The sequence below is a fragment of the Rosa rugosa genome, chromosome 7, assembly GCF_958449725.1.
Source record: "Rosa rugosa chromosome 7, drRosRugo1.1, whole genome shotgun sequence".
NCBI lineage: Eukaryota > Viridiplantae > Streptophyta > Magnoliopsida > Rosales > Rosaceae > Rosa > Rosa rugosa.
The window spans coordinates 39,594,776-39,608,281 of record NC_084826.1 but is presented as its reverse complement, the minus strand read 5'-3'; positions in this window follow the sequence as shown (position 1 = coordinate 39,608,281).

Genomic DNA, 13,506 nt, shown 5'->3' with positions numbered 1-13,506 from the left:
CACTATGTTGCCGCACAGAAATAAATCCGGCGACACCTAATTTCATCTTGCCACTAGGAGGTTGCGTCCATTTGATCAAGCAAATAGCTCGCCGCCTCGCTAGGCCAGACAAGGCACATTGAGTGTGCATACCGGGACAAAGCCCACATTGGCCTACCAGAGAGTAGTAGGTTATTATTGCTAACATAAAGCCATAGCTTACTATAAGTAAAGAACAATAAAACATAACAAAAAAATAACATGGGCCCAGAGCAGAAACCCAGGCCCATGAACTACCAAGCCCAAATCGAAGTCGACACCCGTGGGCTTTGCCGCACTGCCATCCCACCTGCAGCTCCTTTGCCGTCCCACCACCGGCAGCAACACCGGCGTCCCCTGCTGTGAGCCGAGATCCCACCATCCCGCCATCGTTCTCGAACTGCCAACGAGGAGCGTCGTCCTTGCCACCTTCCCCCAGACCCAAATCGGAACCTAGCAGCCCAAACCAGATCGCAGTCTTCCGATCTGATCTGCACACCGCAGATCCCGACGATGCGGCCATACGCTCATCGCCATCAGGCGACGTCACATCACACGACACCAACTCGGCCCACGTACCAGACTCCAATCTCCACACCACCAGCCACCAGTTCCTCTCCCCGACAAAGCCTCCAAGCGCTTTGCCGGCGACACATCTCCCACGCAGCCTTTCCTTCGACTGGGCAAATCACTGGGCACGAGGTCCCCTTTGGCCCGTCCGACGACGCCGCCGCGAGGGCGTGCCGTCGGACAGGGCATAAACTTTACTGTAGCGGCCTAGACGAGCGGCACTCTAGGTCAGAGAAAACTGTGTTATCAAACTTTTGTGATTGTTAATCTGAGTGATCAATGTTTCAAAATTGAATAGCATGTTTTTCAAAATTACAATTCAATTCAAATTCAAGTTCTACATTTCTATGTAATTTCATTTTGGTTATGTTTCTTTGTTGGATATTCCTATTCCAATTTTGATAATCGAAATAGTGGATTGTGTTTTGTGGACAATCGACATATTGTTGGAAAAGCTACTAATATACTTGTGAATTGTTACTAACACATTTTAGGAAAGATATTGTCAAACAAAACCTAATGTACGTGGATTGTCTGTGGGCTACATACTTCATGTAGTTTTCCTTTTGCGCTTCCATATAAATCAAAGCTAGAAGTTGATTATGTAGTTGATAGAGTGGTATGTTTGTGGTGCAACACACACGGTTGCCTTTTTAGTTTTCATTTAGGAGGGGTGAAATCCCCCCCCCCCCCGCCCCCTCTTTTTTAAACTACACCTTTATCCATGAATAATTTTTCAACTTTCATGGACGGGTGTGTGGTTTGTAAAAAAGCACCTTCATTGAAATACTAATTTTCGTCAACCTGCGAAATTATTTTATTTTTTACTAAAGCAATAGGTGTTACTCCCTGTATCTAGATTTATCTGTTTACTGGTCATTTAGACGATAAGCAATTAAAATCTTCACTTTTTACCTTCATTTTGAAACTTTTAGGGGCTCCAAGTTTGACTTTTTCTTTAGTCCACTTTTTAAAAAACTTCTTTTATGAAAGATGTAGAACATGTTAAACTGAGTTTGTAGACATGCAGAACGCAACAAATGGAGTTCGCATGAAAGAGTTACGATCAGTAGCTTTTATATTCAGTAGTTTTGTGTTTTTAACTTTTGATTTTTATTTCTGATTATCTAGCTAGTTCATAAAGTGGTAGGTTTGCAATGCAAAGTGTCACACTCTATCTCATAAATCTGATTTTTTTTTTTTTTTGAGTAAGGATGTGAACAACTCTTAGTTGTCAAAGATAAGAAACAATTTGGCAAATACAAACTATATAGAAATAGGAATCAAAAGGTGACTTGGTTGTGAAACACTTTGTTACATAAGTCTGTTCTTACAAAATAGAAGAAAGTAGGCTTATGAAATAAGTTTAGTGTACAAAAGATAAGTTAAAACAGCAAGTTAATAGTTTATTTTTCATTTTCCTAGATTCAGATTTCCAGAATTTAGGTTCTAATCCTCAAGAGTATAATCTGCACAATTTCATAAAAGGGGTGAGCTTAAAGCTCAGTAGACCAAACCTCATAAATATAATTTAGTGATTGTGTAAAACATAAAATGACTCCTTAATCTCCAGTTGTTAGTACTCTTGTATTAATCTTGGTCACCAGTGTCATCTTGCCAAATATAAGATCATTTTCTCAACAATAATTGAAGGGGCTTCTCTCCCCAAGAGTATATACAATACGCTGACGTAGCTGGCCCCTTGCGAGTATTAGACTCAACTACACAACTTTTTTTTCATTCTTTCTTCAAACTATGATCAGATAAAAACAATGTAATGATGAACCAAGCATATATTTCACATATCATAAACATTGACAACAGAAAATATCATTCAAAACATATCAATAAGTATATAAAATCATACTTGAGATTCCCTAGAACTTCCCCTACCTTAAACCTCGTTTAGTAATGTTGAGACTTATTTCCAGACCTCTAACAAGTTTGTTTATGAATTCTGATGTTTCCAGAGTCTTTGTTTCTCTCTCTATTGTTTTCTGTTCTGTTTTCTACCTTATGTTTTCTTACTTCAAGTAAAGACCTTTTTTTTTTTTTTTTTGAACTAACGAGGATTAGGCGATATTAGTCCCTCTGCAGCGATCTGAAAGGGATGCCTAAGCACCCACACAACCCCGAAGGGGACCACTACAACCGGGGACCCACCGCCCATCCCTCGCTAGAAAATATATTAATAATAGGTGGCCGACAGGCCAAAGTACATGAGGTAGGGGACTAGGCCAAAACCACCTCCAAAAAGAGAGCTACATAAAACAGAGTACTGCACTAGTGGACTTGCTAACTTGAACAAGAAAAAAACAAACCGGTTAAGCAAACCGGTAATCTGTTCTAGCTGTAAAATCATGACCAAAAGAACTAATTAGAAATTGTGGAATTGAACTCCACCAGTTTGTACCAATATTCATAGCACCATAATTTGCAAGCTTATCCGCCACACGATTACCTTCCCTGTATATATGATAGATATGAACCTGCTGCTGGTTAAAAGATTTCATGCAGTTCTTCCAACGGGTGCGGAGGCGCCATGGGACCATGCTAGGATGCCTGAAATAATGCAAGACTAACATGGAATCTGTCTCAATCCACAAAGGAAACCAGTTCTTCTCACGAGCCACCTTAATTACCTCAATAACTGCCAGGATCTCAGCATCAATAGCCCAAGAGACTGTTGCTTTACAAGAGAAGGCACCCAAGAATGCGGCCTCGCTGTTTCTAAAAATTCCACCATATCCAGCATGGTCACTGTCATGGAAGGAACCATCTGAGTTTGCTTTGAACCAGCCAACTGGAGGGGGATTCCAGACCACTGGGATGTACCTAGGCGCAGAATATAGCAAAGGAGATAGGCCCAAGAGTGCAAAGATGGGCAGTACCGACGAGGTGCCTGAAGAATATGCAAAAGCCATGCCTGCAGATTCTTTTAGAGATAGTACAAAGAATTGTTGTAAACGGGCAGGACAAATATCACCATTGTCAAACTTCCTTTTATTCCTTTCTTGCCAGAGGGACCATAGCAAATTACACACCGATATGTACCATAGTAACTTTGAGGACCTATTAAGAGAAGAAAGGAAGTGATCATGGAATAAATCATGTAGGGACGCACTTGGAGAAGGATGAAGTCTAAATAATTGCAGAAGCCAATCCCAAAGTGCCGCAGCAGTATCACATGTAAGAAAAAGGTGTTGTGTGGTTTCTTGACTTTTATTACAAAGGAAGCACCTTGAACAAAGACTGGTCCCACGTTTTTGAATGAAATCATCAGTTGGAATCTTGTGTAGTAGAATTTTCCACGTTGTAATACTTTTCCTTGGCTGAATTGCAGCATGCCAAATGCTCTTGCACCACAGGGGCCCAGGTAAATGAGGAGCAAGGGTGTTGTAAGCTTCTTTAGTTGTTAGAGAGCCTGATGCCGTGGCTGACCAGATAACTTGGTCCACCGTGGGTTCTGTTGGGATTTCCACTGAATCAATGGATTGGGCTACTTCTGGAAAGGTGTGACAGAAGCTTGCAGGAAGAGACCATTGCCCATTAGTAATAAACTCACATACTTTTTCATTGAGCAGCTCTTGGACCTCCTGAGCATAATTGGCGGAATTTGCTAGAACTTCCCCTAACCAGTTATCTCTCCAAAATCGAATTGAAGTGCCGTCCCCCACTAGCCACTGAACGCCGTCGAGAAGTGTTGGCCAAAGCTTTTTGAGCCCTAACCAAATTGAAGATTTTTTGTAGTAAGAACAGGGCTGCAGACCCCCTTTTACAAATCTCTCATGGAGAAACTTGGCTGAGCTTGATGCGCACGACACCACATCCCAACATCTCTTCAATAACAGAGCCTTATTCAAGGTAAAAATATTTTTTAGGCCTAACCCCCCTTGCTCTTTTGGGGTGCAGACTGTGCTCCATGCCACAAGTGCAGAGCCATCCTTGAGAGGATCCCCATTCCAGAAGAAATTTCGAATCCATCGTTGGACTCTCTTCAACAAAGATTTGGGCCACTCGTACACTTGGAAACTGTAGGTCAAAATACCATGAATCACCGAAGAAATAAGCTGCAACCTACCAGCTTGAGATAGTTGTTTCCCCTTCCAAGAGCTCAATTTACACCGCACTTTATCGGCAATCGAAACTAGGTGCTCAGATTTCGGATGCCCAGAGAAGATTGGAACCCCACCCCCAGATACATAAAAGGCAGATGGTGCACTTAGATCCCAAAACTCTGCAGATTCTATTCTGCCGCAGCGCAGCATACTTCCCCAAGAATAATTGGGACTTCGCCTTGTTTATCACCTGACTTGAATTCAAGGCGTATTCTTCCATGAAAGAAAGTAAATTACGCAAGTGAGAAACTTTACCTTGTAGAAACACCATGACGTCGTCTGCGAATAACACATGAGAGGGTGGTGAGATGGCCGATGGAGATGCAATACTCCGTATCTTTTTTCCAACGATCAAAGATGAAAGACCACGACTTAGAACTTCCTGAGCAAGGCAAAATAATAATGGGGATAGCGGGTCACCCTGTCTAACTCCTCTAGAACAAGTGAAATAGCCACACGCTTGCCCATTGACATTAACCGAGATGTGTGCAGATTTCAGAATATTATGAATGTAAGTGACAAAGCTCTCGCTGAACCCAAAAGCCACTAGAACCCGAAGAAGGAATTGCCAATCTAGTGTGTCGAAAGCCTTGCGGATGTCAAATTTAATTGCCAAATTCCCGTACTTGCACTTGTGGTCCAAAAGGTTGACGCACTCTGATGTAAGAACAATAGGATCAATAATTGACCTTCCTCTGATAAATGCACTCTGACTAGGTGAGATGATCCGCGAGGCGATGGGGCCAAGTCTATCTGCCACAATTCTTGTGATGATTTTAAATACGAAATTAGCAAGAGCAATTGGGCGGAAGTCTGAAATGCTCTCGGAATCTTGCAGCTTGGGGAGAAGGACCAGAACGTTTGAATTGAAGTGCGGCATAATGAACCCATTAGTAAAGAAGCTTTGAACTGCAAGGATCACGTCATGTGCCACCACTGACCAACAAAAAGTGAAAAAGTCACCCCCAAAACCGTCGGGCCCAGGAGCACTCTTCCCATCCATACTTCGTACTGCCGAGAAGACTTCCTCAGGAGTAGGGATAGCTAAAAGTGATGCATTATCCTCAGCAGTGACTAATGTAGGGATAACCCTCTCAACTAAACCAGTGTCTGTGATACGTGGGTCACAAGTGAAGCAATTTTGAAAATGTTGCACGGCATGGGCAGCGATAGCGGATTGATCAGTGAGTACCGCATCGTCCATCAACAAAGAAGAGATGGATTTATGAAGTCGCCGAATCTTAATCATGTTATGAAGGAAAGCAGTATTTCGATCCCCATCCTTTAACCAACGAATTCTAGACTTGTCCCGTAGCATAGTTGCCTGAAGGGATAAATCCAGAAGATACTTGGTGTGAGCAGCATTTTCGATAGTAGACCTCTCAACCGATTGACCGTGGAAAGATATTTCAGCCTGAATAGAATCCAAAGCTGCCCTGGAGTTAGCTACTTGAATATTCACATCACCAACCTGAGCCTTGTTCCAGGATTTCAACATGCCTTTGAGAGCCCGCAACTTTGCCGCCAAAATAAATTGCGGGCAACCATAATAATGCAGAGAACTCCAAAATGTCCGGATTAAAGTAATGAAGTCCGGTTTTTGTAGCCAGAAGCTTTGGAATCTAAAGGGAGGTCGTGGAACAGTAGCTAGCTTTGAGCATGACAGTAAGATAGGGCAGTGGTCTGATGTAGCTTTCGTGAGGGTGCAACAGTCCATTGAATGCCAAGAATTCAACCACTCAAGGTTGCCTAAAGCACGGTCTAGCCTGACCTCAGTGAACTTGTTGGACCAGGTGTAAGCAAGGTCATTTGTAGGAATTTCTATGAGGTCACACGATGCACACATCTGACTGAAGTCGCGACAAGAGACCGCATTTGGAGTACAACCCCCGCGCTTTTCATGGGCTCCCAACACACAATTAAAATCCCCAATCACTGACCATGTTGAGAGTGAATGATGTTTAAATCCTGCCACAGCTGACGTCTACCCGCAATTGTAGTTTTGGCATAAACTGCAGTGATGACGCAAGAAATTCCATCCAAGGTGCATGACACTGTAATCTGTTGATCAGAACTCGAAAGCACCTGTAAAGTGAGAGCCTCATGGCACAAAATCCACAGGTTGGGGTCTTGCAGACCTCGGTTATTAGTAGCAACAAGTTTGAGGCCCAAAGACCTCCAAAAAGAGAAAGGAACAGAATCAAAAGTAACGAAAGGTTCGGAAATGCAAACTAGAAGAGCTTTGTGAGACTTTACCATGTTAGCTAATGCTCGTTGTGTGTCATCATTAGCGATGCCACGAGCGTTCCAATACAGAACTCTCATCGGAAATTGATGTGCTTTGCACTCTTCTGGACAATAGCACGGTTACCCGGCTTTAGTTTAACTTTCATCTTTTCTGACTTTTTTTGTTCTTTCCTTTCTCGCTTGGTGACAACGGGAGTAAATTCGCCCTCCTCTAGCAGAGTATTGGGAGGGGCAGGCTCAATAACTTGAGCAATTATTAGAGGATCTGCTACGTTGCAGGGACTGTTGGCCACTTCAAGATCATTAGGAGGTTTGTCAAACCCCGGTGGAACACTTGCAGAAGAGGAGCAATCTTGGGGACCTGCTTCTGCCATAGCCGGAGCCATTCTCTGGATCACTGGACTTTCATGGATCACTGGAGGTGGTTCAACGGTTGTAATGGGATGATTCTCTCCTACAACCGGCCCCTCCTGTGAGGATGGAGGTAATGCAGCAACTGCATGGGGATGATGTTCTCTTACAACATTCTCCAACCGCGCCATTCTCGCAGCGGTACTCTCCCGGGAGCGGCGTTTCTGGGCGGGCTTAGCGCGGGTAGCTGAGCGTCCTCTAGTCGGTGACGCCTCAGAGGGGACCCTAACCCTGCAGGTTGAGGCAACATGGCCAACAGTGTTGCATGAAACGCAAAAACTGGGCATGGTTTCATACTCAATCCCAACTGAAATTGATGCTCCATTTGCACGGCAAACCTGAAGATGAGTAACAGGTGGCCTAGACAGGTCCACATCGACCAATATTCTGGCATAAAGGCCAACAGAGCGGCTGGCAGTCCTAGGGTCCAGTTTCACGGGCAGACCAACTCCACTAGCAATCTCAAATAGCGTTTGTGGTTCCCAGAAGTCAAAACCTAAATCCCAGAGGCGCACCCACACCTGAGCATAAGTGTTCTTGTATGTTGATGGAGAGAAATCAGGAGTCCATTTGATTAAGCGTAGGATTCCAGGTTTTAGGTTAATGGAGCCCATAGACCAAACTCTTTGCATGTCCTCTGGAGATTGAAATTGTAGCATGAAAAAGCCACGTCCCAGAGGCGCCACAGTCCAGTTCGATAGAGAGGGCCAGCATGATTTCAAGCGCGCAACCAATTCATGTGATTTGGGCGTGATACCATTCGGGGGGGATAACAAACGACCAACCAGATAAGACTTGCAACGCTTCAGACCACGTAGGTAAGGCTCTTCTGAAATTTGTATGGTGGTCTTCCCATTGTCAAAGGAGGGAGAAGGGAGGGTATCGAGGGAGAAGTTAAGCGGAGGGTCAGACGAAAGGATGGAGGCAAAGGAAGGCTTGGGTTTTTGGGCCTGACCGGCGCCGGCGGTGGAGTTTCCAGGCCGGACATCTGTCATGGCGGCAAGGGTTCTTCTTTCCCCTAAACCCTAAAACATTCCCTTAATTAACTAGAACTTATAGGTAGACTAGCCACACCCTGCCACTAGGCGGTAGCGACCATTTGTCGAAGAAAGGAACTCGCCGCCGACCTAAAGCAGACAAGGCACTTTGAGTGCACATGTCACGCCCCTGATTTTTAACACAATTAAAAATCGATATATAACCCCATAATTATACATGCGTGAACGTTCAGCCATCAATACCAAATACCTGGAAAACTTTTTCCCTTTATACAACAAACATATTGATGCCCTGAACCCACTATGTCAATATTGACCCGCCCACAGAGTCATATATTACATAAGCTTACGAATTAAATTGTCAACAACAAGATAAAATGCAAAAGCTCCTCAGAGTTTACTACATAGCGGAAGTCATAACAATGGCAAAGCCAATCAAATTTGCTTCCTACCAGTTCTGCTGCCAACCAGCTACCTCGGTTTCAGCCCCGATTATCCTACCCTGCAGGATTAACCCCTACACCGTTGGAATGGTGCACCGGATTGTCACACAACAAACCCGGTAAGCTTTTGCAAGCCCGTATGAGTAACTCAAAACAACTCACACCAAATCACGGGATAAAAGCCCGCACAACTCACGCCAAACACGAGGAAAACCTTTCGACTCGAGAATAAGGAAAACATACCATGCTTCCCAAAGCAATACTCTTCTCCCAAAAGGAAATCACAAAATTCACACAGTGGCAAAATCATATAAATCGTTAACCTAACAATTCAAATATGATAAATCGATCCAACCTGGATAAAACACATCAAAATGGTCCAACCTGGACAAACACGTACGCACATCAATCATACCTATTGTTAACCTAACAAATAGAATATGATTCTTTTAGTCCAACCTGGACAAACACATTAAATCGGTCCAACCTGGACAAAACACGTCAAATCAGTCCAACCTGGACAAAACACATCAAATCGGTCCAACCTAGACAAAATACAACAAAACGGTCCAACCTGGACAAACACATACACACATCAATCATACCTATTGTTAACCCAATAAATAGAATATGATTCTTAGTCCAACCTGGACAAAATACATACCCAGGAGTCGTAAGTAACCTACTTAGATCCATGAAGTACCATAGCAGACAGACTAGAGCTCTAACTGAATATATCGTAACCTGTCACCTCGGCCAAGGTTCAACCTTACGATATACACTGCCTGAGGATGCAACCTGCAACCCCGGATCCTTAGGCCAACCTGACCTTCAGATCAAAACATTAAACGAGTCGCACCGGACCCCAAATGTCAAATCAAATCAAACGGAGAAATCACAACCTATGACTCTCACATCCTCGGACCACCGGTCGTCAGATCAAAACGTTAAATCAACCAAAAGGAGAAATCACAACCTGTGACTCTCAATTCCTCAAACACTTTTCAAAATAATAGAAATACCATTTCCCACCATTTGTTTTCCGAAAAGCCACAACCCAAAACAATAAAACGCATCAATTCATGCATATTGTTTTCATCAATCCACAACCCACCAAAACATGAATACATATGTATATATATATATATCCCATAATATATATATGTACACACATAGTCATCCACTCAGAAATGCCACTAATATCATCTATAGTTCATTTCGAAAGCTAATCAAAATCAACCAATTTAAATCCGTTCATAATTGAACCTTGTGAGATTACTCACCTCGAAACTCCCGCTGCGTCTTCAATACAGAACAAGGCAGCCAAACCACCAAACAACCGTCCAAGAATACTTCCCAAGTACCTAATCACATACGGTTTCAACTTAGTAACGATTCACAAACGATTTAAGTTCGAAACCCCTGTTTTGAACTAAAATCCCCAAAGTGGCGCCAATCGAGGCGAAACCACATCCGAGACCTCCCAAAGTCTCCGGAATACATCCACGATCGATACGTCCCAACCACAAGTCGATCGGACGCTCGGATCCTCACGGATCGAATAAATCAACCAGTATGAAATCGTAAAAATCATAACAATTTCATACGAACTCCAAAATATGCGTATTATATATCAAAACGTTCGTATCGACGAGTAGAAGACATATAATACCAGAAACAATCCCATACACCGCCGGAACGACGCCACAGGCAGTGGCGCACCGCCGCCGGCCAAAACTCAATATTTCACAAAACTCCCAACATCAAAGTTCTTCATCTAAGCATGCTTGTGAATTCTCATAACTAGCTCGAAGTCAGAAAACAAGCATAGAGGGTCGAAAACTACCTCACAAGCCGTGAACAGTAATCCAATCTGAGTTGAACCGATTTCCACGTAAATCGATCCAAACAAACACCATAGATCGACTCAGACGACCCCCACGAAGCCAAGGAAGGAAGCTTGAAGCCGTGCTGTCGCCGGAGCTGTGTTTTCCGGTCGGGTCCAAAAACACCAACCTGCACCGCCTTCTACCGCCGCCACCACCGAGAATCGGCGCTAGAGGACACCACAGGGAGGAGCGCACGGAGGAGGCGATCCTATCTGGAAGGTTTCGTCGCCGGAGACCGCCGCAGTTCGCCGGAAAAGTCGGGTCGGATCTCCGGGTTCGAGTCGGGTCAGTCGTGGGTGATGAGAGAGAACGGAGCGTTTCTAAGTTTCCGGTTTTGGAAACTTCCGAAAATAAAAATGGAAATTTCCGAAAACGGAAACCCCTATATATAGAACTTTCCAAATTTTCAAACGCTCATAACTTTCTCATACGAACTCCGATTCTCGCGTTCCACGTGTCCACGAACTCGTATCGACGCGCTCTACAACTTTCGTGAAGGAAGTTTTCGGAGAATCTTAACGTATCAAAAGTCAACCTTAGTAACCCCCCCCCCCCCCCCCCAAAGTCATACTTTTCGAATAAAAATTCATTCGAAACACTTCCGCTCCATCCACGAGCCACGAAACCGTCCAATAACCACAATTTAGATTCCGGAAAATCCTCGGAAAATAAATACGAATTTCTGGGGCATCACAGCACACACAAACATATAGCTCGACTAGCCCTACACAACAAATGTAGGGACTTATTGCTCGCAAAAAGCGCAACCAAACTAAATGTTAACGTTAGAAATCCGAGGGGACTCTAGTTAGCTTAAGTGAGAGAGAGAGAGAGAGAGAGCGACACAAGCGAAGTATAGTGGTTCACCTCCCGCCTTAGCGGGAGACTACGTCCACTTGAATGTGTACTAGTGTGTCGAGCCTTGCGGCCCAACAAGATTACAAGAGATGTAATGGAAATGAATGGTGTTTAAGTGGGAGGAGAGTTCCTTTTATAAGTGAAGGAAGCCATCTCCTTTACATTGTTTTCGATGTGGGACAAGTAACAACTATTCTAGTGTAGAAAGCCTAGTTTGTGAGGGTAACTTGGCAAGGGCGGGAAGGTGGCTTCCCGGTGGCGGATTTGCGACTTCCGGATACTACCGCGTAGCCTGAACATAGGGCTACACGATGCATGTCTCGGTTGGGCCTTGCCATGTCTTGTGGATGTCCCAAAGTGGGTGTTACTTATGCTTGGTGATGTAGAAAACTAGCCTTGCTAGTGGAGGTATCTACAAGTCCCCGAAGTCCCCAAGTAAGAGGAGCTTCTTGGTTGGGGAGTTATACACATGATGTCACCAAGCATAAGTAACCGGGCGGTACGGATCCCCTACAAGTCCCCGAACTCCGTAAGCAAGAAGGGACTCGTTTAATCCTGCACAATGAGACAAAAAACGCGCATATGTAGAATGCTTGTTGTATTGGTTACCGTTCGTATTAATGGAATGCGAAAAGAATTCGATTTGTAGCGGGCAACAAATGGTAGAAGAATTCAATATTCCATTAATGTGTATGAACATGTAAAATATTGGTAGTTGTATATGTGGATCTTATGGCCATTAATACGCACAATAGATAGTGGCAAGTGTAATGGGTGTCCATAGTAATTTTGTGGGAGTAGTCCCGGTGACATAGAATGAAGCGTTTGTGAACTTGGGGCTTAAGTAAAACATGTGGGACATGATCGAGCAAGTTGGGTTGTTCGAGCAAGTTGGGTGTAGTTGAGTGTGTAGGCGCTGTGCGAGCATGCGAGGCGTGACCCAAGCGCAAGTCGTGGCCATACTCGATACCCAAGCGAGTCGTAACCCGAGCAAGTCGTTTATCCGAGCATGTTTAATTAAGTCGTAAGTGTCACAAGCTTCTAGATGAGTTGTCACGTGTGAGTGATTTTAAGCATGTATGTGTGTAGCATGTACTCGTAGTAAAGTTGCTAATAACATGTTGTAGGCATGCTTAAAGGGTATAGAGACATGTATAGTCATGGCAAAGGCTCTAATTGCAAGAGCGTATGAGATAAGATGTAGTTACTTATCTTGTGCCGGTTTGGAGGCTAACGGAGTTGGCCGAGCATGACGCTCCATTGCTCCGGCGGAGTTTCTTTGTAGAGAGATGATGATTTCATTGACTGAAACGGTGCTTGTGCCTCCTTAACATAAGAGAAATGATTAGCAACTAATCCATGTAGTTTAATTGATTAAACATGTGAATATGTAGCCTCGTGTTACGATGTTAAAAATGCTACAATTCTACACAATTGCTATCTCACTTATACGCACAATGTTAATTTACAATTATATGCTTGAATTTCATAAGCATGGCCATGTGCAAATTTGTGCTTTATCTGAATCATGTGAAACAAAAATCCTGATGTATTGTGCGGTCAAGATACAGCAGCTATTCTCTAGAAGAGGACGGAGAGTGGCCATTGATGTTTTGTGTTTAATTTGAAAGCTAATGGTGAGCGACGCAGCGAGCATATGAATGCGTACCATTAGATAAATATATGGCGTGATCTGTGCGTCAAAGTATAGCAAACTAACGTAATCAAATAGATGATAGTGGTAGTGCATCAAGAATCAAGGTATGTGTCAGGGGGTTACATACTTAAATAATAGCATATGAAGACATGTGGTTTAGAATTTGAGAAGATTATAATAAGTGCAAATAAAGAGGAAGTATATAATGTTACTGATAGGTGGCCTCACATCAGAATTCATGCTTATGCTTGCAAGCAAGCACGTGGTGTGCCACTAGAATGATTCTAATTCATGCTT